This window comes from Agelaius phoeniceus, chromosome 31, assembly GCF_051311805.1.
Source record: "Agelaius phoeniceus isolate bAgePho1 chromosome 31, bAgePho1.hap1, whole genome shotgun sequence".
Lineage (NCBI taxonomy): Eukaryota > Metazoa > Chordata > Aves > Passeriformes > Icteridae > Agelaius > Agelaius phoeniceus.
The window spans coordinates 2,246,628-2,271,876 of record NC_135295.1 but is presented as its reverse complement, the minus strand read 5'-3'; the positions used below and the strand labels follow the sequence as shown (position 1 = coordinate 2,271,876).

The 25,249-nt window shown below is 58.1% G+C and overlaps 1 protein-coding gene across 17 annotated transcripts in view; it reads right to left on the bottom strand.

Moving 5' to 3' along the window:
- The window catches only part of MEF2D (myocyte enhancer factor 2D), a 102,671-nt gene extending 88,540 nt beyond the window's left edge, over positions 1-14,131 (bottom strand). For 12 of the 17 annotated variants that reach the window (XM_077192122.1, XM_077192124.1, XM_077192125.1 and 9 more), the window contains exon 1: positions 13,531-13,706. The gene's annotated coding sequence lies outside the window, so the exon portion shown is untranslated. Of the gene's footprint in view, positions 1-2,053; positions 2,079-13,530; positions 13,711-14,038 lie in introns of those variants that run through there. The other 5 variants (XM_077192131.1, XM_077192123.1, XM_077192139.1 and 2 more) reach the window with 5 other exon arrangements.
- Between the last annotated feature and the right edge of the window lie 11,118 nt (positions 14,132-25,249).

The window sequence follows — 25,249 nt, the reverse complement described above, 5'->3', positions numbered from 1 at the left end:
CTTCCCTTCCCTTCTTCCCTTCCCTTCTTCCCTTCTTCCCTTCCCTTCCCTTCCCACCCAGCTCGGCGGGCGCCGCCACGCACGGCTCAGCCCTAACGGGATAACAAGCTCACAATGAGATCCTAATGAAGGATTAGCGAAATACAGTTTAAAGAGATTAAGGCTGGGTGCAGCACTGAAACTTTTTTATTTATTTTTTTTTCCTCCTGAGAGCCCAGCAGAGGTGAGACACAGATTTAGAGCCAACACGGATGGAGCTGGCATTCGCCGCCGGCTCCGGCGGCTCGGGATGGTTTTCGCATCGCATTCGTGCAAAGAGGGGCCAGGGCTGTAAAAAGGATGGAGGAACACACAAAAAATGGCTCGTGGCGCCTGCAAGCCCTGCCCAAGGCGCTTCACAGCCAGCCAGAGGCTTCCTTCATCTCTCCCCTCCCACATCAGTCCCTTCCCATCTGCATCCCAGCTGCGCCCGATGCTCTCAGTCCCGTTCCTAATGACTGTTGATGTTATCCGCCCAAGCCGGAGCCTTCCAAGGAGCCCCAGGGAAGCAGGTACTCAGCTCTCATTCAGGGAAAGTTATTAATAGTAATTTCTTGGCTCTACACAAACAGAGCAAGAAGTCAGCCCTGGCCTGGGAGAGCTTGGCGTGACTGCCAGCCCCACGTGCTCCGAAAGGTCAGGAGTCTGGTTCGCCCCCAAATCAAACGAGGATGTTTAAAATAGAAGGCAACACATCTGGGGTTGCTTTTTGGCTTGTTTTGACCACTCGTATTTTTTTCTTCAACCACCAACACCACATATTTTCTCCTCCTGAGAAAGGGCAACGTGACTGTCGCCCCATCACGGGCACCCAGGAGTGGGAATTTGCTAAACCAGCCCCAAAAGTGCAAATGCCCAGGGGGGAAATGGGAGAGCAAGGCTGGTGCTGGGGGGATCTGCTCCAACCCACCCCTCATTTCAGCCAAGTCCTCAAAAGCCACACGACAAGAGGGAGGTGGGGAGCTGAGAAACATCCCTGTTGAGAGACTACAAAACAAATCAAATGAAGATGTTTGGAGCAGATCCAGATGTTTATTAGTGACGCACATGGAGGTATAAATAATTATCCGGTAGGAATTTTGTTCACAGGCAGCTCTCCCTTATCTAATCAGATCTCAGTGCGACATGGCCCCGGCCTCCCCCTGCTTGAAAAGTCTTGAGAAAACCAGATGCAAAAGAAAAAAACCTCACTAGGGGCACCAATTTAATCCCATTAATCACTGGATACTGGGAGCAGAGCTGCCAGCACTCAGATCTCATCCAGGCACAGCTTAAGGGAGGATTTTTTCCTCCAGCAGGAGCACTGGCAGAGGGTCAGATCCTGCACGAGGGTGCAGAGAAGGGCCAGGAGCTGAACCCTCACACCCTGCCCCACGTCCAGCACCAGGCAGGGGTAAAGTGGCATCTGTGGGCACAGGAGCCACCGTGGCATTGGCTGGGCCCCTCCACACCAGCGCACAAGGAGCTGCACAAGCTCTCTCCTGTAAGAAACCAACTGCTTAAAATATAACTGGCCAACAAACCCCTCCCTTGTCCGGCTGCGTGGTACCGAGCGGCCTCTCCACGCCCGGACACTGCAATTACCTAAAAATAAATGGACCACAAACCTCAAGAGGCCAAATGGCTGAGGGGGATGAGGACAGCAGGGAACGTGCCCCAAGCAGCACCGAGCTGGCTGGAGGGACCAGCAACCATGAGCGGCTCTCAGGCACCACCACGAAGCCCAAGCCAAAGGGTTCACATGCAACCAAAAAACAGGTAGGGAAAAAGGCTTTCCTTGCTCAAAAAGCACCACCTGAGCTGATTTTTCCTGGCCCTTAGCATCACCTAGCCCATGGGAGGTGCTGGCACCACCACCCCCCACATCAGCAGCCCCTCACCCTGCCAAGCCCCCCAGCACTGGAAATGCCAGCATTTCCCATGGTTTTCCAAAAATTGAACCAGCCCAACCCACCAGAGGAGAGGCTGCAGAGGGTTTTGCAGTGGCCAGAGAGGAGCAGTGTTGGAAACTTACTGTACGAAATTGGCCGCTCGGCTCCAGCTCCTTGTCCCTACTGGTGGGAAAGTCTATAAATCTCTAATAAAGAAAAAAAAAAAATCCCCTCCCATTTTATTCCTTCTTCTCTCCCCCCTTTCCAAAGGATTGCGAAACTGAGAGGGCAGCCAGGGCTTGGATTCGCAGCATTTCTGAGTTCCTACAGAGTCTGGGCTCCCTGCCACCAGCAACAGCGGCTCTGGGGGTGTGGAAAAAGGGAGGAAAAAAAAAAATAAAAAGAAGAAGAGGAGTAAAAAAAAAATAATATATATATATATATAAAAAAAAAGTCCTGTTTATTTTGGGGGATGAGAGAGAAAGCTTGCACTGCACAAAGCGGGGTGGAGGGGGAGCGAGGCTCTGGCACTCCTGCAGGCACCACACATTTGGGAATCAAAAGGGTTTGGTTAAAACACCTCAATATTGGGTGGGAATCCTGAGCTTGCAGAGGATGCTCTTTCCCAGAGTGTACATGAGCAAGAAGCAGTCTCATACAGAAGAAGGCAGCGCCCTCCAGAGCAGCTGGACCCCCTCGAGGGCACCCATGGGTGCCCTGCCCTGCCCTGACGCGGCCCCGGGTGCTGTAAGGGGAATTACTGAAGACAGGCTGGAAGAAAAGCCTGCTCCAGCCATGACCCAGATTCCCCTCCAGCCTGATCCCTCACTGAAGTCATAATCCTTGGAGGGCTTCTGGTCTTTTTTTTTTTTTTTTTTTTTTAAATACATCCCTGAGCGTTGCCATGGTGACGAGGGGGATGCTATAATTTCAGCATTATAGACTTCAGCGCGAGAACAGGAGGGAGAAGGTGGTGGAAATATGGATGAGCAGCACTGGTAATGCGTTTTTAGGGGAAAAAAAAAAAAAAAGAATTAAAAAAAAAAAAAAAAGAAAAGAACCAAGGCAGCACCTTTGCTTGGGCAGGCTGAAAGGATGCAGGGGATCATGGAATCATGGAATGGTTTGGGTGGGAAAGGACCCTAAAGATGTTCTCATTCCAACCCCTGCCATGGGCAGGGACACCTTCCACTAGACCAGGTTGCTCCAAGCCCTGTCCAACCTGGCCTTTGGAACTTCCAGGGATGGGGCAACCTCTGCCAGGGCCTTACCACCCTCAGAGGGAGGAAGTTTTTCCCCATATCCCACCCAACCCTGCCTTCTGTCAGTGTGAAGCCGTCCCACCCTCGTCCTGTCACTCCAGGCCCTTGTCCAAAGTCATCTCCAGCTCTCTTGGAGCCCTTTAGGCACTGGAAAGGGCTCTAAGGTTTACCTGGAGCCTTCTCTTCCCTGGCATGGGGACCTGCTCCTGTGCCTCAGCCCCACGTTGGGGCATCGTTGGCACAGCAGCTTCCCTGGGCATGGGCACTCCAGACCCCACAGGGCTTTGGGGGATGCAGCAGCCACCCTGCCAGGATGCAGCAACAAGTCCTAAATCCCCCCAAAAAAAACTTGTGGAACCCAAGGTGCCCCTGAGCAGGACCACCCTGTTTTGGGGTGGCCTTAGCCCAGCCCTCCACGCAGCCAATGCCAAAACTTTGCAAAGAAGCAGCTCAAAAAGAGCTGCCCTCCCCTTTTTACCTCTATTTCCTACCACCTTTCCTTTCCACCTGCAGGTCCCCAAGGTATCCCATTGTGAGCAGCATGTGGGAGACCCTGTGCTCCTGTCCAGCTCTCTGCTGGAACAAAACCCAACACTGCCTGTGTTCTTGCAAGGACACGAGATACCTCTGGGTGTTCTGAAGTTCAGAACTTCACCTTGCTTCAGCCCTAGAGAGCCCCTGGGCTGATGTCTGTGAGTTTTCAGGCTGCTAAGTGATCTGTGACCCCATAGGAGGGATGAATCAGGAACTCACCACTGCCCATGAGATACCTCTGGGTGTTCTTAAAGTCACACCACCTTGGTTCAGCCCTAGATGTCTGTGGGTTTTCAGGCTGCTAGGTGATCTGTGACCCCACAAAAGGGATGAATCAGGAATTCACCACTGCCCATGAGATACCTTTGGGTGTTCTGAGGGTCACACCACCTTGGTTCAGCCCTAGAGAGCCCCTGGGCTGATGTCTGTGAGTTTTCAGGCTGGCAGGTGATCTGTGACCCCACAGAAGGGATGAATCAGGAACTCACCACTGCCCATAAGATACCTTTGGGTGTTCTGAAGTTCAGAACTTCACCTTGCTTCAGCCCTAGAGAGCCCCTGGGCTGATCTTTGTGAGTTTTCAGGCTGGCAGGTGACCTGTAACCCCACAGGAGGGATGAATCAGGAACCCGATGGCTTCAGCCCCACGCAGACCCCAGGGAGCTCAAGCTCTCCTGTGGCACAGAAATAGCAAAACTGTATGAGCAGAAGCCCAACCAGTTTTAGCCACGTTTCCACCCCGCTCACAAGCCCCGCTGCCGGGCACTGAACCGGCACCTGCTGTGACGAAAAATTTCCGAAAGACGCACAAATAAAAATAAAACCATAGACAAACAGCTCTGCCCAAACCCAGCCCAACGGCCCATGACCCCATCACAAGAGAGACGGCCTGCCAGGGACTCATGGGGTCCCAAAGGAAGCCACACTGCCCCTGGGGATGCCAGGGCCACACCACGCACAAGCAGGGAGGTGACAAAAGGCTGGTGCATGGCACTTGGCACTGCATCCTCTGGCCATGCAGCCTGCACCCCTCAGCCTCTCTGAGGGGTGGCAGAGAGGTCCTGACCACAAAACCCAGGTGGTCAGGGTCAGGGACACTGAGATATCAGTCCTGCATTGGAGCCCCGGTGCCTGGGCACAGCTCAGAGGGGATCCTCGAAGGGCAGCTGGGACAAAAGGGGCTCCTGAGCTCTAAAAGCCTAAATAAAACCACAGCACATCACTGCAAAAGTGGGAACTCCAGTGCAGGGTGGCAGCAGGTGCCAAGGACCCCCAGCAGGACTCAAAGTGCTTGTTCCTTGCTGCAGAAAATCTCGTATAACCTCGGTGGGAAAAATAGCGTGACTGTTTTGTTTCCGTGCCTGAAGGGGAGCCAAACACCCAAACTATCACCTTCAGCATCTGACCTGTCAGGCCTTGGGCCATCAGGGCGCTTTCAGCAGTGCCCCGAGCTCCAAATTTAGCCTCAAAGGTATTTATCTCTGAGAAGCTAAAACCAAAGCTCCATTTGCATAACAAAAAGACCCCGATGCTCGGTGCAAGTGCTGCTGGCAGGGCAGAGGACATGCAAAGCAGCCTCTTTCTCCAAGCAAAGGCGCTGAAGGTCACCCAGGCAGATGCTGAGCTTACCGTGGCTGGTCCTTTCCCACTGGAAAGGACAGGGCAAGAACATCTTCCCATAAGGAAAGCATCTTCCCAATCTTCCCACTTGCACCTCGTCCACTCGGAGCAGCTCTCTCCAGCACAAAGGCAGGTGTGAAATCCTGCTCAATAAAGCACACACTCACATCTGGCCCTAAAGCTGAAAGACCTGAGGGCGACTACCAGGAGTTTTCCAAACTCTCTCAATCTGTGTTGAGAGCTGGGCTCATCATTTTCCTCTCCTGGGTGCCCATGGCTGACACAAGGACAGGCAGCTTTGTCCCCTCCAGAGCAGTGCCCATGGGGCAGCAGGAGGCACCCAGACCTTGGCCTTTTTCCAGCAGCTCCCACGACCCCCGGGGCCCCCAGGAGCCCCCAGGAACTCACCCCACGGGACCCCCACCCCTCCCATGGGAGCAGCTCCGTGCTCAGCTGTCAGACACCAGGTCAGCACCTGCTGCCACGCCGTGCCCGCGTGCCCGCGGCTCAACCCAGCACGTGTCCCTTTGTTTTGGGACAAAGTCCCTCCAGGAACTGGCACCACCCGACCATCTCCTCCTTATCTCACGCCGACTGAACCCCCTCCCGCCCTGCCATCCTCACAGCTCGCTCAAAGCTCATCTGTGCCAAACCCCAGGGCGCCACACCGAACCCAACAAAGCATCGCTGCGCCCCAGGCCGCCCCAAGAGCCAGATGTTCACCTCTCCCCCCGCAAGGAAATGCCAGCTCTGGGGGGGAGAGGATTGATGGAGGAGCAAGAAGCAGCCACCAGCTGCCGCGGGAAGAGGCCTTGGCTGCCTTCACCACCAGCATCTTGCTCCAACCATTTGTTCTGCTTCTATTTTCGAAAGCGCCGGGGCTCAGCGCTCGGCAGATCCCAGCCTCCCTCCCAGCCTCCCCACCGCCGAGCGAGGCGACAGATTTCTGCTAAGAGGCAGCGCAGGCTCCACTCCCCATCTTGGCAGCCTCCATGCAGGACTGGGGGATATTTTTGAGCGAGCGAGCCGAGAGGTGCGAGTTTTCCCGGCGGCTCGTTGCCGGCGCGTGGGAAGGAACGGCCGCGGGAGTCAGGGAAGGTTGAGGATGGATCCGTGATTGATCCCTGGGCTTCAAAGCACTGGAGATGGGGCGTCAAATCCTCCTCAGTCATGCAAAGCCACACGGCCAGTGGTACACGGAGCTCTCTGGGAAAGCAGCAGCCAAGGGGTGAGGCTGGAGGTAACGCCCGGCTCTGGCTGCATCCCAACCCCATGAGCCCTCCCCAGTGCCCCCATAGAGGAGACAGAGCTGGCATGGACACGCTGTCCATGTGATCCCAAGTGCTGCTCCTCACTGGAATGCTCGATGGAAAACTGCCCCACATCCAGGTAAGCCCTGCCTCCACCCAACCCTTCCACATGCTGTTCCAGTTATTGAAATAAACTTGCTGCTACTACCACAGGGCAGAGACATGTCTCCAGGGAACGTGTGGTTTACCCCCTGGGATAAACCCAAGGGTTGGAATGAGATGGTTTTTAATGTCCCTTCCCACCTAAACCATTCCATGAGTCTGTGATAACTGTGCCTAGAGGCACCTCCTCGCCTCCATGACCTCCCCAGTGGTGCCAGCACCAGAGACACTTGGTGACACACAAACACTTTCCTTTCCTCCTGGTTCTTCCAGCAAGTTCTGAACCAGTCCAAGCACCCCGTGTCCGACAGAGCCAGAGCTCCCTGCAGGAATTCCCAGCAGCAGGAGGGTGCTTGTGGCAGAGCCAGGCTGCAGCAACACCAGGATTTTCACAAACTGTGGGGTTTTCAGCCACCCATCATCGAGCCGAGCAGCTCCAGGGTGCCCACCCAGAGGAGGTGTCACAGGTGCCACAGGGCACTGCACCCCAGGGATGGACACCATTCCCAGCCACTGGAATTCGGACAGAGTGGCTGCTCCTCCCAGGGCTGGCAGCTCCCTCAGATGCCAGCCTGGGTGGGTACCAGCTCCACAGAGACATTTATCACGATATTTAGACTAAGGACAACAGCTCAGCCCTCACCTATAGTTACACAAACACACAGCCACTCTCTGCCTCTGTATCTTGGGTGAAAAACACACATTTCTGGCTGTCCCAGAAGGTTCTTCCCTATGGATTCCACCATGGACCAAGAGCACCCGTGCCTGGAGCCTGATCCCTGCCATTCCCTGCCCCAGCCCCTCGTCACAGTCATTTATCTCCTGCTCCCAGCACTGAGCACAGCAGCTGCAGGGCAGGACAGGCTCGGTGACTGCCCGTGCAAAATAAAAAAAGCCCGGTCAGTCAAAATAATTTGTCCACATTCTTTATTGTAATTTTTTTCTTGCCTGCCAGTGGAAACTCCTGCTCCGGCACCATGTCTCAAGGTTACTGCTAGGGGTGGGGGAGGATTTCAGGTTTTACAACTGAAAAATTCCAGACAGAAACCCAGAAATGTTGCCAGTCTTTCAGTGAACAGAAGTTCTTTATCCAATTAATTTATTTAACTTTTTTTTTTTTTTTTTACACTTGATGCTGCAGGTTTAAGCAAATTCCTGCCCCTCAGATTTTGTCTGCTTTGATAGAAAATTCTCACTGATGCCACGAACATTTCCAATTCTCAATTTCCTTTTTAAGGAAAACCCAAACCAGATGAATCTGACCCCACATATTTTCCCCACCTGCACGACATGGGATGTGTTCCTGGGTATGGCGCCTAGCAATTTTTCCCTGAAGTCTTCCAAAAAATCGGAAAGGAAAAAATTTAAGAGTAAAAAAAAAAAAAAATTTCATCTTCAAAATAAGAAGAGAAAAAAGACGCTTTCGAAAAGGATGGAGGAAAGTCACTTTGTTCCAAAAGGCACTTCCATTTAAAAAAGAAGATGAAAACTTCCAAGCAGGGCTATTTATAACCACTGCTTATATCCATCAATAAAAACCTTGCACCTGAAGCTCCACCACATCCTCTGGAGCAGGTACCCCCAGGCCCACAGCCCCAGAGCTGCAGGATCCATCACACAGTAGATGCTGATAATCCCCCATTGGCAGAAGGAGGAGAGAGGAGAAGGAGAAATCCCACTAGAAATCCTAAGATGATCCCTTGGCAGCCCTGGGGTGGGCTCGGGTCAAGGACCCGGCCCTATAGGCAGGTATGGCTTCCCAAATCTCATTACTACTTTTTGGGGATGGGAAAAAAAAAAGGTTAAAAAAAAAATAATTTGGGAGCCATGGATTTGTCCTGCCTCCTTCCAAAAAAAAAAAAAAAAAAAGAAAAAAAAAGGCTGATGCAACAGCAGTGCTGCAGTGGGAGGTCACCCTTCCCCACAGCCCCAAGCACCCAGCCAGGGGGGCTGCAGGGCTGGAAGCGGTTTGGGGTTTGTGCCGGACGTTTGCAGCAAGCTGTTTGAAGCTCTGGAAAGAGAAACCATTCCTCCTCCTCCTCCTCCTCCTCCTCTTCCTCCCTGCCCAGAAATAGGTCATTTAATTACCCCCTTTCCAAGCCCAAGCAGCACTGACTCAGGACAGGAGGTGGGAGCGCTTCCACCCCGCGCCAGCAGCAGCCCCAAAGCCACCGTGCTGGGCTTTGACCTTGAGCCATTGTGCCAGCAGCACTGGGCTGACAGGGCACAGCCAGCACAGATGGCAGGGGCTCAGCTCCCCACCTCTGCATTCCAGCTCCTGCTGGTCACTCACAGCCAGGAGGGTCAGGCTGGGGTGCTGCTCCAAGCACAGCCCCAGCAGGGCCATCGCTGCCTCCAGGAAAACCAAGGGCTGATGGCGATCTGGGAAACCCTACGTGTCCTGCTCAGCCCCTGGCTGCTTTGGGGTGGGTGGGAAGGTCTGGTGCCTTCCTCACACTGATCTGGGACAAGGACAGCAAAGGCACAAGGGCGAGAGGCCACCGTGGTCTGAAGAGAGAGGCCGGATCTGACTGAGCAGCACTGGTGGCATGGCCACCACGGTGGCTCCTGGTGGTGGCTGGAGCCTGGCACATCCCAGCACAGGCACCATCCTGCCCTTCCAGCTCATCCTCACCGGGCACCAGGACACTGTGGCAGCACAAGAGCTGCACCCCACGCCTGCTCTGCTGGGGACTGGAGGGGCACGGAGCTATTTAAAGTCCCACTGGGCAAGCTGGCATTATCCAGCACTGGGAACAGGCCCCAGCAGCTGCTCCAGCATTCCAGCAGTCAGCCACAGCCAGGACATGTCACCATGAGCACAGCCCTCTGGGTGACACAGATCCCCACCACTACTGCATGCACCTCATGTCATTGCCCCCTTCTCTATAGGGGAAGGTGCTCACCAGAGTTAGAAGCAGCCTGGGAATCATGGAGCAGCTGCTGTGTCCAGCCTTGTTGTGACCCACACAAAACCAGGCCAACTTGCCCCAAAAAACTGTTCCCATGCAGCTCAGAGACCCAAGTCCCCCATCTTCTGCACCCTCATTTAAGAGAAAGCAAACCTAGACCTCACCCCCCCAAAATAAATCACTCCAAAGTGGAGTATTTAGCAAACCTTTGCTCTCCACATGGGCACTTTTTTAGGATTTTTTTAAAGGATGTGGGCTCTTGTCTGTTTTGCAATCAGTGGGGAGCTACAGCAGGGAGACACTAAGAGTGGAGGGGAAAGGAAAAATTAAAGAAGAACCACAAGCAAAGCAAAGTGGAGTGCAAGATGCAAACCGACAGATCCGGGGAGGCAGAGCTGCTGGCAGGCAGACGGCGAGATCCATCTTGAAAGCAAAAGCAAACTGCTGCTCACACAGGCAGAGGGAAAAACCTAAAGGTCTTCAGCGCTGCCTGAGCTCTGATCAAACAAAGTGATTAACAAATCTCAGCTTTTTATTGAAAGCTTTTCTAATTAGAGGCAAAAAAAAAAAAAAAAGGAAAGGAAAAAAAACCAAAACTAAAGCCCTGAGAGTGGCGAAGTCCCAGACAGTGCTGGGGGAGGTGAGGGGGTGATGCACCCCACGGTCCTGCTGGCACAAGGAGAGGGCAAGCACAGCCAAGGGCACCCAGTGCCACACGTTGCCTTCCTCCTCCTCCTCCCCTTCCTCCTCCTCACTCACTCCCTGCTCACCACAGCGGGCTCAGCAGCAGAGCTGAACCTTCCCGGGAGCAGGACTGTCATCTACAATAGAGTCACCTCTGAACCCGGCACGGCTCAGCCGCCAGGAACTGCCAAAATAGCGATAAAAATAAGAAAGAGCCCCTGGCCTGAGGAGTTCACCCTCGGAACAGATGGGACGGCGGCAGGGTGAGGCAGGGGGATATTTTTAGCTCTGCTTGCAGATGGGGAAGTCCGGGACAGCATCGACACGGCAGCCCCACCGCCGCCTGTGCAGCTCACCGTGCCTTGGGTCACCTCCATGTGCGCTCCCGGGTATTAACAGGATTTAATGGGATGCTGCCTGCTCACTTCCTGAGCCTCAGGCACCACCTTCCAGGCCAGCTCACACCATCACAGCTCCACATGGCATCTCACCACCACTGCTGGGGGCAACCCAGTGGGGCAGTGGTGGTCCAGGGGAGCGGAGTGAATGTCAGCAGCCCACACCCCGCTGCCTCTTTTGCCTTCACTCCCAAAAAGGCCACATGCCTGCAATCCATCACAGAGGAGATGCCACGCAGCACCCCATGGCAGGTTCCTCCCAGCACGCTCCAGGCAATGCCAACCTGACCCTGGCAAGCACTCTGGCTTGGGGAAAAAAACAAGAGGGAAAAGCAATTTCTGCCCCTCACCACAGAGGCTTTTTTAGCTTCAAATGACTTGCCCAGGGTGTTAGACGCAGAGCTCTCCACACCTAGCTGAAGCCCTCCTGCTCCTTCAGGATGTGCCAGGCAGCATCTCCCCCTACCCTCACACCCATCCTTCCCTCGTGAGCCAGGGCCTGCACCAGCAGTGACACCTCCGTGCCAGGCAGCTCCCAGCACACGGCAGCTGGGTCGCACTCCTGTACTTTTCGTCCGACACTTTGGGCTTTGTTCTCCCTCTCACAAAGCCGCCGTGAGGCTGCCCTGGCAGCACGAAGGGACCTTGAAGTGGATGCAGTTTATGACCATATTTAGGCTCCTTTATGTTGCCAGAGTCACAGTAAAGGGCTGCAGGCATTAAATGAGACTCAGACCCCACTTGTTTCACTTGGCAGCCTGGGAAAAATCCACCCCGGGTGACTCCAGCACCGTCCATGCCTCCGCCCTGCCCGCTCGGGGACAGCACAAAATAGCAACAGCCCTTTCCAGCTCTGCAGTTGCACTTCCCAAGAGGAGCCAGCAGCCCCATACCAGTGAGGAGGGGGGGGATTAAACACATTAACCACCTCCCCCGTTCCGAGAACACCACCAAAACACGGGGAAGCAAAGGGACGTGCCCAAGGTCACCTATTGCCAAAGCCAGCACTTCCCAAGGTGCCAAGAGCCCCCCAGCAGGACTGAGCACACTCAGGGACGCGACCACTCAGCACGAGGAGCCCCCCCGAGCCGGTTTGTGCTGGGGGAGAGCCTGGGCAGGAATGGAAACCCCCGAGCCACCTGACACGGGAGCTGATGTCCCTTCAACATGAGCTCGTTAAATCCCTGCTGTGGCAGAGGCACCAGCGAAACCCGAGCAGTGGCCCCCGCTGCTGCTGCTGCTGCTGCTGCTGCTGCGGGGACATCGGCCACCTGCTCGAAGCCAGCACAAGTGCAGATGCCTCAGCTCGACAACTGCAGGGGCTGAAGGGCAAGGTGGGAGTGGAAAGGAGGATCCATGAGGCCCATCCACAGGTCTGTGACCTTCAGGAGCCCGTTCCAGTGATCCTGAGGGCAAGGCGAGCAGCTTGCTCTGGAGCTCCAAAGAAACAGGGGCAGCTCAGCGCTCCCACGCCAGGGCCACCTGCACTGAATCAGCTCAGGGAAGGAAAGAACATAATGAGAATAATCCTTACCTACAACCCAAAACCTGCACCCCTGGCCTGATGAGCGTCCCTGTCACACCGAGGCCGGCACAGCCCCTTCTCCATCAGCAGCAGGACTTCAGGTTGGCTGTCCTGGGACAGTGGTTTGAGAACATCCACCTTGGCAAAGCAACGCCAGCCCAAAAACCCATACAGAGCCACGCACTGTGGGAGAAGGGGCTTTGGAGGGACAGGATCAGGCCTTCCCGGGGTGGGGGCAGGCAGAGGCGCTGAGCTGAAGTGCCAGAGGAATTTGCAGCAGCACAGGTGTCCCTGTCCCTGCCCAGACCCCTGCCCACAGCAAAGAGGGAGTCACTAGCCAAAACCGCGTGGCAGCTCCGACACTTGTGGAGGATTAGGAGGAGGGGACAGCCCAGCTGGTGGCCGTGCAGAGCTGGGGGTACCATGGGGTACCGCGGTGCAGGGGTAAGAGCTGCGTGTGTGGCACAACTGACTGTACTGCTCTTGTGCGTGAGGAGAGAAAAGGCAAATAAATAAAAGAATAAAAACCAACGACAAAGCCGAAGGGGTTTGGGAGCTGCAGGGAAGGGATAAGCTGCGGTCCAACGGGCGTCACAGATGCCGAAGAGCCGCAGATGCCGGGCGCTCTGTCAGCGCATCCCCGCTCAGCATCGCCGGTCCCTCCGGCCAAGGAAGCGCTCGGCACCGCGGGGAGGCCGCGGCAGCAGTGACGCGGTTCGGCCCCACACGACACCGTGCTCCGGCCGCTGTGGGATGGAGCCGAGGCGCTGAGCCCCCCCCGGACAAACAATCCCAGCTGTCGGCTCCGGAGCCGGCGCACGGCCAAGGCATGGACGCTCCAGGATTCGATTTACCCAAAATCTGCTCTTGCCAATCAAACCGCAGCCCCCAGCGGCACCCGGAGCCGAGCCGGCGGGTCCCCCATGTCATCACCCCGTGTCCTGCCAGGGAGGGCACCCCGCAACCCCCGAAATCCGCCGGGCCCTGCTTCTCCCTGCGTCCCGCCAGGCCGCAGCGGGTCCCGCTCGGGGTGGGCGCAGTGTCGCGGTGGGTTCGTGCTCCGTCACCACGGGGGTCCCACGGGGACATTGCCCAGCGCCCCGCAGCGGGGTGGGCACCTCCAGTGCTGCCCCCACCGCACCGGCAGCACCCAGCGGGACCATCCCCGTGTGCCGCACCCGGCACCCGCATCCCCCCGCGTCCCGCATCATCCCCTCGCTGTCCCGCACCCCCTCCGCGTCCCGCGTCCCTCCGCGTCCCGCGCCGCCCTCACCTGTCCCCGCAGCGCCCAGGCCGAGCCGCCACCTCTTCCCCTTCCTCCCGCTCCCTCCTTCACCTCTGCACCATTTTGGTGACGGTTTGTTTTGAAGCCGAGGGGGGAGGAGGAGGAGGGAGGAGGGGGGCGCGGGGGAAGGATGTGCCGCTGCCGCCGCCGCCGCCGCCGCCGCCGCCGCCGCCGCCGCTGCTCCCGCCCCCGCCCATCCCCGCGCCTCGGGGCGGCTCCGTGCGGCTCCGGGGGTCGGCAGGGGGGGGGGGGGTCCCTCCGCTCCGTTCCCCCCACCCCAAACAGCGCCGGGCGGAGCGGGGCTCCGCGCCCCCCCAAGGCCGCCCGGGGAAGGAAGGGGGGGGGGGGGGGTGCCGTTCTCGGAAGTAAGCGCCAGAAATCGCGAAACGTGAAAAGAAATCCAAAATAATTAAAAATAACAATTAGAAGGAGGAGGGGGGGGGCGGAAAAAAAAAGCCGACGGCGAAGAAGCGCGAGAGGAGCGGGAGGGACCCACCTGAGCGGGGCGCGGACCGGCCGCTGCCGGGGCTGCGGCGGAGCCGGCGGGGAGCGACCATGGCCGGGCCCGGCCCAGCGTCAGGGGCGGCGGCGGCGGCGCGGGCGGCCAATGGCCGCGGCGGGGGGGAGCGAGCGGGGCCGGGGGGGACGGGGTGGGACCGGGGCCAAGGGGGGCTGAGCCGGGCACGGGGAACCGAGGCCTAGCGGGGCCGGGCCGGGGCCGAGCCAGGCCCGAATGGTTCGCTGAGCCGGGCACGGGGAATGGCAGCCGGCGGCGGGGTGTGCTGGGCCCGGAGCTCCTCTCGGCCGCCCTCAGGGGCTGGCCCGGTCCCACTCGTGTTCCCCGGGCTGGGCAGGAGTGTCCGGCCGAGCCCCGAGGCCACAGCGGCTGCCCGGGGTGATGGGGGCATGGTGGGCTCTGCCCGGCTCCCATGGGGGATCGGGCTCAGAACAGCAGGTCAGTGAGGTCCAGGTGTCCCTAAAGCTACACCGGTGCCATCAGCTGCCCCCGAAGGTGCCAGATGTGCTGCCAGCATGCTGGATACAGCACTCAGATGCAGCGGAACGTCCCAGTTGTGTGTCCAGCACTGAGCCCTCATGGGTACGATGCTGTCCGGTGTGCCCGGACACAGCCCAGGGCTGCTCCTGCCTCTGGTATCCTCACTGCACTGGGCTTCTCCCAGCCCTCACCCCTTCTCCCAGCCCTTGCCCCTTCTCCCAGCCCTCACCCCTTCTCCCAGCCCTCCTCACCCGGCCCTTCCTGCAGTGACAGAGCACATGGCACCGGCACTGTGCTCCTCGGCAGCCCAGACCCTGCTCCAACTCCATCCCCAGCTCCTAAAGTAGCTGCAAGCCAGATAAACCAGTCTGTGCTACCCGTAAAAAATCCAACAGGTCGAACAGAGACTCCCCCCTCTGTGCCAGGACAGTTTGGGGCTGTGAATTTGGGCAGGAATCTGGTTTTTAGGGGGTTGGGTAACTAGTTCTGTTCCTGTCTCGCCACCATGTCCAGTGCTGCTTATCCACAGCCTCAGAGCAAGGTCGGTGGTGGGCACAAGCATCCTTGGGGCTGGGGGGACGCAGACCACCCAGCTTCACCCCAGGTCTGCACTGGTGGGAGCTGGTGATCCCACTGGATGATCTCTCCCACTGCTGGGAATGCTGGAGCAGTGCCATATGGCAGGGCTGGGGGTCGGCGTGGGGCACAGGCTGTCCTTTCCCAGGCACGGCGGGCCTGGGCAGGCTCCCACGTGCCACACGAAGCAGTAAAAATAAAAATCAGGCTGGTGTGGGACTGCTTCTGGCAGAAAAAGACAGGTGCCAGGGGTCAGAGCCTCCACAGTAGATGTTTCATGGGTTCCCCTGACGGGCAGAATGCAGCCCACCTTCCATACTGGTGACACGGAGCCAGCACCAGTCTGGTGCAGCTCCAGTGCTCCATAAAAACACTGAGCGATGGCTCTGTCACGTACAAAGCCACTGTCCCAGCTCGAGGGGGCAGTGACAGGGATGTGCCAGCCCTGTTGGGTCACATTCAGCTGGAGCACTGAGAATATGAGTGCTCCCAGTGTCACAGGGGAGCTGCCAGGCATGGGGACAGAGTCACTGTGTTTTCACCCAGATGATGCCCAGAGCCATTAATGCAGCAGCACGTGGTCCCCGTGCACTGGCCTCCACAACACAGGGCACTGCACAAGCCCAAAACACCCAATTTCCTCCCCAAAGGCCTGGAGTGGGTCTGGGCTGTGCTCCCATCACAGCTGTTGGTCAGGGCCGGCTCTGCCCTGAGCCCCATCCCAGGCCAGGAGGGCAGGGAGAAGTTCCCCGATGCCAGTGACTCAGCTGAGGGGGGTGTTTTGCAACACGCTGGGTGTGGGAGGCTCCTGGTGTGTGGAAAGTAGGTGGCAAATTATCCAAATGATCCAAGGTGTGTGGTGAGCTCAGGGCCTGGTGGGCACAGAGCAGCATTGGGCTGAAGGACCCACACCCCAAGCTGGGGCAGGGGGTCCCACTCCAGGCTTTCAGCGGGTGCTGGTGACTCTGGGATCAGCGTCCCCTGGGTCTGGTGCCTTCCTCACACTGATCTGGGACAAGGACAGCAAAGGCACAAGGGCAAGAGGCCACCGTGGTCTCAAGAGAGAGGCCGGATCTGACCGAGCAGCACTGGTGGCATGGCCACCCCTCTGACTCAGTGACACAGTTTCCTGCTGGCTCCTTCCCCCATCCCAATATGTATTTCCAGTGGACTTTTCAATGTGTTTGGCTTTTTGGGGCTGTTTGTTGTCAGTTAGTTATTTTATTATATTTATTGTTAGAAATAAGGCTATTTTTAGGATGCTGTTGGTTTAGATAGAGATGGGATTAGTCATCTCACCAAGAGCTGTTTGCAGTCTCTCCTCAAGGATTCTCTGGGGTTTGTTTTCCAATCAACTGAGATCATGTATCCAAAGATATAAAAAATAAAAATAGTCAGAATAACATGCAGCAGCCGCGCTCTGGTGCCTCTCTGTGAGTTACAGGATGAAAACGAGGGAAGGATCCAACCCAGGATATTTATGAGACAAAGACGAGAACATTACTATGAACCTCAAAGTATTTTGGAAAGTCAGTTTGAGCTGCTTTTTTTTTTTTCTGCTTTTTTTTTTTCCTCTTTTTTTTTTTTTTGTCTCTTGGGAACCAAATGCTGAGTAACTCCCTTCCCACACCAGGCTGCTGCTTTGTACAGCTGGTGCGCAGCCTCTTGACAGTGGAAACTGCTTTCCCTTGCCCTATGCCAGCAGGAAGGAGGCAGGACTCCTGGGTCCTCCAAGATATGCAGCCACCTACACCCTCAGGCTATTAAAACAAAAACAAAACAAAAAAATGCACCCAAAAACCTAAAGTGGGAAAGATATTTGTTCCTGTCCTGCACACAGCTCAGGGAGGGGAGTGGGGAGAGGGCTGGGGGCAAAGCCAAGAGGCCCAGAGCAGAGTCTGGTACTGCAGAGCAGCATCTCTAGCCTCTTTGCCACGACTTTTTTGTCTCTCTCTCAGTGTTCCTCCCTCTGAACCAAGTGGGAGCAGAGTTCCATGCAAGTTTTGGGGAGACCAGTGTAGCTCCTAAAGATTGGGGTTGGATGCAGGGAGGAATCACAGTTTGTGGCTCATCTCATCCCTCCCTGGATTGGAAGGGCTGCTCCAGCTTGTCCCTGGCAGTGCTGGGGCCGTGGGTATGCAGAGCTGGAAGCTCTGGAAGAGCTTTGAAAGCTCTGGAAGAGGGAGGGCAATGGGGGTCCTGCCCTGCCACATCGGCTGGACCCTGGCCCGGGATGGGGGGATGCCCTTGGGGTGATGCCCCCACAGCCCATCTCAGGATGGGGAGAGGAGCAGAACTGGGCATGGAAGGGCACTCATGGGGTCATTGCCAGCTCCTGAGCCAGGGGACAGCCCCGGTGACCACCAGGGTCTCTGCCACCCCCATTCCTCGCCCACCCATGACCGGGGTCATTCCCAAACCCAGGGACAGCCCTGGTGACCACCAGAATCTCTGCCACCCCCATTCCTGGAGCACCCATGACCGGGGTCATTCCCAGCTCCCAAACCCAGGGACAGCCCCGGTGACCACCAGGGTCTCTGCCACCCCCATTCCTGGGGCACCCATGACCAGAGTCATTCCCATCTCGGGATGGGGAGAGGAGCAGAGCCGGGCATGGAAGGGCACTCACGGGGTCATTGCCAGCTCCTGAGCCAGGGGACAGCCCCGGTGACCACCAGGGTCCCTGCCACCCCCATTCCTGGAGCACCCATGACTGGGGTCATTCCCAGCTCCCAAACCCAGGGACAGCCCTGATGACCACCAGGGTCCCTGCCACCCCCATTCCTCGCCCACCCATGACCGGGGTCATTCCCAAACCCAGGGACAGCCCCGGTGACCACCAGAATCTCTGCCACCCCCATTCCTGGAGCACCCATGACCGGGGTCATTCCCAAACCCAGGGACAGCCCTGGTGACCACCAGGGTCCCTGCCACCCAGTGACCACCAGGGTGACCACCAGGGTCTCTGCAAGCCCCATTCCTCGCCCACCAGGGTCATTCCAAGCCCCAGCCCAGGGACAGTCCCAGTGACCACCAGGGTCCCTGCCACCCCCATTCCTCGCCCACCCATGACTGGGGTCATTCCCATCTCCCCACCCCGAGCCGAGGGACAGCTCGGTGACCACCAGGGTCCCTGCTAGCCCCGTCCCTGGCCCACCCGTCCCCTCCTGCCTGAGCCGGGCTGGCACGCCCAGGGCACAGCACGGCACGGTCGCTGCGTGCCCGAGCCGCGCGGGGACAAGAGTGGCACACGTGTGGTGACAATGCGGGGGGGGGACGGGACAGCGGGCAGGGAGGAAGCGACGCCTTCACGTGGCCCCTGTGGGGGCTTGGGCAAGGCAGGCGGATTATTGCCCTGGCAGCTGGCCCTGCTCCCAGCCTGTGCCGGGCAGGGGGTGCGCAGGGTGGCACGGACTGGCAGCGCTGCTCCGGGCGCGATGCTCCGGGCTGCGTGCGGGGTCCCTCCTGCCCCGGCCGTGCACCCCCCGCCCCTGCAAGCGCTGCCTTCCTCCCTGCCCCCCCCTTTCCTCTCCAAGTCTAAATTCTCCCACAGCGTCCATTGACGTCCTGCCTGCGTCACCGTCTCCAGCACAACCAGACAGCACGTGGGAGAGGCAGGTTAAAGCGGCAGGGCCCTGGGAGGGCTCCAGCTGCGCACCCCCAGCAGCGGGGCCGCCTGGGGAGGGGCTGCCCCCGAGCCCCCCACCCAAACGGGACCCGCTCCCGGAGCCGCCGGGCGGTGCTTCCTGGGCAAAGCAGCGCGGGCTGGGGCAAGATGAGGCTTTGGAGCGCCTCTCGCAAAGCTTACACGGACGGCACCGTGAACATTTTGCATCCTCCCTGCCGTGCTCCAAGCCCACCCCAAATGGGGACGGGCAGTTCTGTTGGCCGGGGAAGGCGGCTTGCGTTGGCTCCCAAAGCCAGAGCCAGACCCGCAGTGGGGTTTTCCCGATGCCGGGCCCCCAGCCGGTCCCTGTGCCTCCACATCTGGGCTTTGCCTCTGCCCGAGTTACGGTGCAGTTCCTGGGGGCTGGGAGCAGCCTCTGCCCGCAGGGGAAGAGCCGCAGCTCTGCCCGGCTCCCCCGAGCCCCCCACCCAAACGGGACCCGGTGTTTCCCGCCTCGCCCCGCCGGGAACCAGCGCGGGCTGGGGCAAGATGAGGCTTTTTCTCGCCCCTCACAAGGCTTACACGGGACCCTGAACATTTTGCATCCTCCCCGCCGTGCTCCAAACCCACCCCAATGGGGACGGGCAGTTCTGTTGGCCAGGAAAGGCGGCTTGCGTTGGCTCCCAAAGCCAGAGCCAGACCCGCAGTGGGGTTTTCCCGATGCCGGGCCCCAGCCAGTCCCTGTGCCTCCACATCTGGGCTTTGCCCGAGTTACGGTGCAGTTCCTGGGGGCTGGGAGCAGCCTCTGCCCGCAGGGAAAGAGCCGCAGCTCTGCCCGGCCGTGGGATGCAGCGAGTTTTGCAAGGACTCAGCTGCGGGGTGCGGTGACTTTCCCAAGGGCTCAGGTACCTGCCCTGAAGCCCACTCATCATTTCTGCTCCGGGACATTGCCTGGCAGCCGCAGCGCTGCAGAACGCCCCCTTGGCGGTGTCGGGGTGGGCAGGAGGACGCGCTGCCCCCCCTGAGCACAGCCCCGCTTCCTCGCCGTGTCCACGCTGCGACACCGGGGGCTATTTTTGTCCCTTCCCTTCTATTTCTTGTGCCGGAGCCGTGTGCGGTTGGAGAAGGCTGTGGTGTTTGCTTTGTGATTGCTTCCTTCCCGCCCATAACCTTTTGCCTTAAAACGGGATTCGCCCTGATCCTGGACCCAAGGCCAGAAAGCCTGGGCAGCGTGCCATGGGCGCTGGCACTGTAAGGCTCTTGGGGGACAGAGATTCCTGGCTCTGACCCTGGGTTTTGATGCAAAGCTGAGAGCAAACACGCTCTGCCCTTCAGCTCCCCGCGGAGCAGCCCTGAATCTCCTCCCCTCGAGCATCCCCAGCCTCCAGCAGCTCCCGGCAGTGCCACGGGCTGTGGAATGCTCAGCTCAGACAGATGGGTGAGTGGGAGCCATCGTGGTGAGCCCTCAAACAGGAGCCACCGCGAGAGAGAGGGGGAAAATTAAAATAACTCGTGTTGCAGAAAGGCACCCTGAGTGAGGGCCACCCCTTGCAGGCAACAGGCAGAGCATCCCCAGGCCAGCAGCACCCTCACTGGGGACCATCCTCATCCTCCCTGGCACACACTCAGGGCACCAAGCCAAGGGGACACTTAGCAGTCCTGAGCTGGGCTGCCTTGGCTGCTGGGTGTGGATAACACCTGATAAATTCAAGGAGGTGGGGCAGGACCCCACTGCCTTGGCCTGGCCACTGGTCAGGATTGTTTATCAACAACCCCAACACACTCATCCACTGCTAATGGTGATCCTTCACCCTGCTGCAGGGTGTGGGATCTGCTCACCAGGGCTGGCACTGTGGGGTAACCACCAGGGCCAAACCCTGCTGGGAAACATCCTAAAGAGAAGGACATGGGGCTGCTGGGGAATGAGAAGCTCGATGTGACCTGGAAATAAAAACTGGCAGCCAACACAAGCAATGCTGTCCCACCTGTGTGGGGCTCATCCCACAGCGTGGGTAGAATCACCCAAAGGGGGGGATTCTGCTCCTCTGCTGGGCTCTAGTGAGACCCCACCTGCAGAGCTGCCTCCAGCTCTGGGGGCCCCAGCACAGGAAGGACATGGAGCTGCTGGAGCGAGTCCAGAGGATGAGATATTAGAAGGAAATTCTTCTCTGTGGAGGTTGATGAGGCACAGGTTACCCAGAGAAGCTGTGGCTGCCCAGCATGGAGGGGCTTGGAGCAACCTGGGACAGTGGGAGGTGTCCCTGCCCATGGCAGAGGGGTCGAACGAGATGAGCTTTAAGGACCCTTCCAGAGCTGTAATTCTGTGATTCTGCAGGCAGCAAACCCAGCTGGGGTTTAGCTCAGCCCAAGCTGGCAGCAGCTTTGCTGGGCTGTGTTGGACCTTCCCAGCTGGGACAGCAGCAGCTCCTGGGGCAGAGCAGGCACAGCAGAACCCCCATCTCTGCTGCTGAGGGTTTATCAGCTAGGTCAGTGTCTTTTAGCACCCCGGAGGCTTAAGCCCAGCACAATGCTTATCAGCTAATGGAGACTTTGAAGCACCTTGCGATTTTAAATTCACTCAATGTCTCCTTTTTCTTCCCAGCATAAAAGCTGCAGCCCCATTCTGGTGCAGGCAGCCAGCGGGTAGAGCTCCAGAAGCTCCCCAAGCAAGTGTATCTCCTCTGTGTGTAGGAGTAGCTGCTGACTGGGAGCAGCACAATTTCCAAGAACTCCCAAAAGTTACAAGCCTTCACATCTTGCTGAATCAGTGCGAGATCCAGAGCAGCTCCACGCTCAGCAGCTCAGAGAAAGCAAAGCTCCGGGTCTCTGCAGCCACAGCCTCGGTGCTGTGCACGAGTATCTCATCCCCTCCTCCTCCAGATGCTCTCTGTGATTCCTGCACGCACACCTGGCCCTAATGAAAGGGCCCGGTGCCTCCCCATTGCCCAGCCAGTTCAACCTGCACAAACTGAGCCCATCGCACACAAAAAGCCTCTCCTGGGTGAGTTCTTATCTCCAGTGAGTCAGGGCAGCCTCTGTGGCTGCTGCGGGTCCGACCCCTCCTTGGCACGGGTGGGACCTGCCTGGGGCTGTGCACAGGGAAGGGAAAGGAGCTTGGATCCCTCCTGGCTGGATCCCTCCTGGCCCCAGGGCTGTGCACAGGGAAGGGAAAGGAGCCTGGATCCCTCCTGGCTGGATCCTCCTGGCTGGATCCCTCCTGGCTGGATCCTCCTGGCTGGATCCTCCTGGCCCCAGGGCTGTGCACAGGGAAGGGAAAGGAGCCTGGATCCCTCCTGGCTGGATCCCTCCTGGCCCTGGGGCTCTGCACAGCACAGGGAAGGGAGGCTGGATCCTCCTGGCTGGATCCTCCTGGCTGGATCCCTCCTGGCCCTGGGGCTCTGCACAGCACAGGGAAGGAAGGTTGGATCCCCCCTGGCTGGATCCCTCCTGGTTGGATCCTCCTGGCCCTGGAGCTCTGCACAGCACAGGGAAGGGAGCCTGGATCCCTCCTGGCTGGATCCCTCCTGGCCCTGGGGCTCTGCACAGCAAAGGGAAGGGAGGTTGGATCCCTCCTGGCTGGATCCTCCTGTCCCCAGGGCTGTGCACATGGAAGGGAAGGGAGCCTGGATCCCTCCTGGTTGGATCCTCCTGGCCCCAGGGCTGTGCACATGGAAGGGAAGGGAGCCTGGATCCCTCCTGGCTGGATCCCCCCTGGCTGGATCCCTCCTGGCTGGATCCCCCCTGTCTGGGTCCCTCCTGTCCCCGGGGCCCTGCAGAGCCCAGGGAAGGGATCCTGGATCCCTCCTGGGCACCGTGACCCTCGCTGAGGCTGCGGCCAGGCTGCCCTCGCTGCTGCTCACTTGATCCCGTCTCCTCCCCGCCTAATCCCGCTCCCCTCCCGGTATCCTCTGCTCCACTTTAATGCCAGAGTTGGCCGGCAGCCACTCGGCTCCGAGGACGAGGACGCCTTTTTTCCTGGTTATGCAACGCACGGCTGAGCTGTTTGCCTTTCTCCGGGAGGAGTTTTGGGAGGCTGGGCTGGCTCCCCTGTCCGGGCAATGGGCAGGTCCTGGGATGCCCGCATGGGGATGGAGGAGCTGCACGCTGGTTCCCCTCCTCTCTCTGCCCCCGGGGCTGTTGTCCCGTTCCTAATGCATTCCCCTTTTCCCAGGTATCCCCCAGGGTTCAGCCCTGCTCCCTTTCCACATGGGCTCTCCATGCTGCAAGAAGAGCTTTCCTCAAGCTCACGGTGTGCCTGGCACAGCATCCCAGTGAGCCCTGGCACAGCATCCCAGTGAATCCTGCATCCCAGTGAGCCCTGCCACAGCATCCCAGTGAATCCTGCATCCCAGTGAGCCCTGCCACAGCATCCCAGTGAATCCTGCATCCCAGTGAATCCTGCATCCCAGTGAATCCTGCATCCCAGTGAGCCCTGCCACAGCATCCCAGTGAGCCCTGGCACAGCATCCCAGTGAATCCTGCATCCCAGTGAGCCCTGCCACAGCATCCCAGTGAACCCTGCAGCAGCATCCTAGTAAACCCTGCCATGGCATCCTGGCTACCCCTGGCACACCATCCTGGCTAATTCTGCCATCCCAGTTGGCCCCTGCCAGTTCCCAGCTGGGATCCTCACCCACCCTCAGTGTGGCAGTGCCATTTCACAGTGTGGCAGTGCCATTTCACAGAGTGACAGTGCCATTTCAGTGTGGCAGTGCCATTCCACAGTGTGGCAGTGCCATTCCAGTGTGGCAGTGCCATTTCAGTGTGGCAGTGCCATTTCACAGAGTGGCAGTGCCATTTCACAGTGTGGCAGTGCCATTCCACAGTGTGGCAGTGCCATGTCACACTGCAGTGCCATTTCACAGAGTGGCAGTGCCATGTCACAGTGTGGCAGTGCCATTTCACAGTGTTGCAGTGCCATGTCACAGTGTGGCAGTGCCATTTCACAGTGTGGCAGTGCCATGTCACAGTGTGGCAGTGCCATTTCAGTGTGGCAGTGCCATTTCACAGAGTGGCAGTGCCATTTCACGGTGTGGCAGTGCCATTTCACAGTGTGGCCATGTCATTTCAGAGTGGCAGTGCCATTCCACAGTGTGGCAGTGCCATTTCACAGAGTGGCAGTGCCATTCCACAGTGTGGCAGTGCCATTTCACAGTGTGGCAGTGCCATTTCAGTGTGGCAGTGCCATTTCAGAGTGTGGCAGTGCCATTTCACAGTGTGGCAGTGCCATTTCAATGTGGCAGTGCCATTCCACAGAGTGGCAGTGCCATTTCACAGAGTGGCAGTGCCATTTCAGAGTGGCAGTGCCATTTCAATGTGGCAGTGCCATTCCACAGTGTGGCAGTGCCATTTCTCAGTGGGGCAGTGCCATTTCAATGTGGCAGTGCCATTTCAGTGTGGCAGTGCCATGTAACACTACAGTGCCATTTCACAGTGTGGCAGTGCCATTTCAGTGTGGCAGTGCCATTCCACAGTATGGCAGTGCCATTTCACAGAGTGGCAGTGCCATTTCACAGTGTGGCAGTGCCATTTCTCAGTGTGGCAGTGCCATTTCACGGTGTGGCAGTGCCATTTCAGTGTGGCAGTGCCATTCCACAGTGTGGCAGTGCCATTTCAGTGTGGCAGTGCCATTTCACAGTGGGGCAGTGCCATGTCACACTGCAGTGACATTCCACAGAGTGGCAGTGCCATTTCAGTGTGGCAGTGCCATTCCACAGAGTGGCAGTGCCATTTCAGAGTGTGGCAGTGCCATTTCACAGTGTGGCAGTGCCATTTCACTCTGCAGTGCCATGGTGCTGCTGGCACTGAGTCTCCTCCTGATTCTCCACGGGATTCAGAGCACTGTGACCCCTCCCAGGACCACGAGGCACAGCCCCAAATTCAGCACCCCCAGGGCAGGGCCTCCCCTCACTGCCCTTCCCTGGAGCCAAGGCTCCAGCAGCCCCCTCCAAGCCAAGGCTTTATCTGCTCCACCACAGCCCCACTCCAGTGCTGGGAGCTTTGGAGATAAGCAAGAGCTCAGGAGAGTGCAGATTTAAGGCTCCAGCTGTCACTTCCAGGGATGCTGTTCCTGGGCTGCCACTCACAATGGCATTTGCACCATGTGCTGGGTGGGAGCAGCCCAATTTCCAAGAACCAGCTGTGCCAGCAGCTTAATTTGGGGTAGATTTAAGGTGCCCAGGATGGGCAAAATGCTTCCAGCCATGGGTGTAAGTGCCAGGCCTTCCTTGCTGCAGCTGCTGTGCCCTTCCAAAACCCAGCATGGCATAAAAAACTGCCAAAAAACTTCTTCCAGGGAATGAACCATCCCCAAATCTGGCTGCTTTGGAAGGAATCATCCCAGCCACCATCCAGCAGCCTCCCTGCAGCCCTCAGAACCCACTGAGCCTGGGCTGGGGGGAAGTTTGGGACACTGAGGACACTTTCTTCCCTGCTCTCCCCTTCAATTATTCTGCCACATATAATAGATATTGGGGCTATTTTTAGGCCTTACTTGTTTAATTATTGAGAAAGGTTTTGAAGGATCT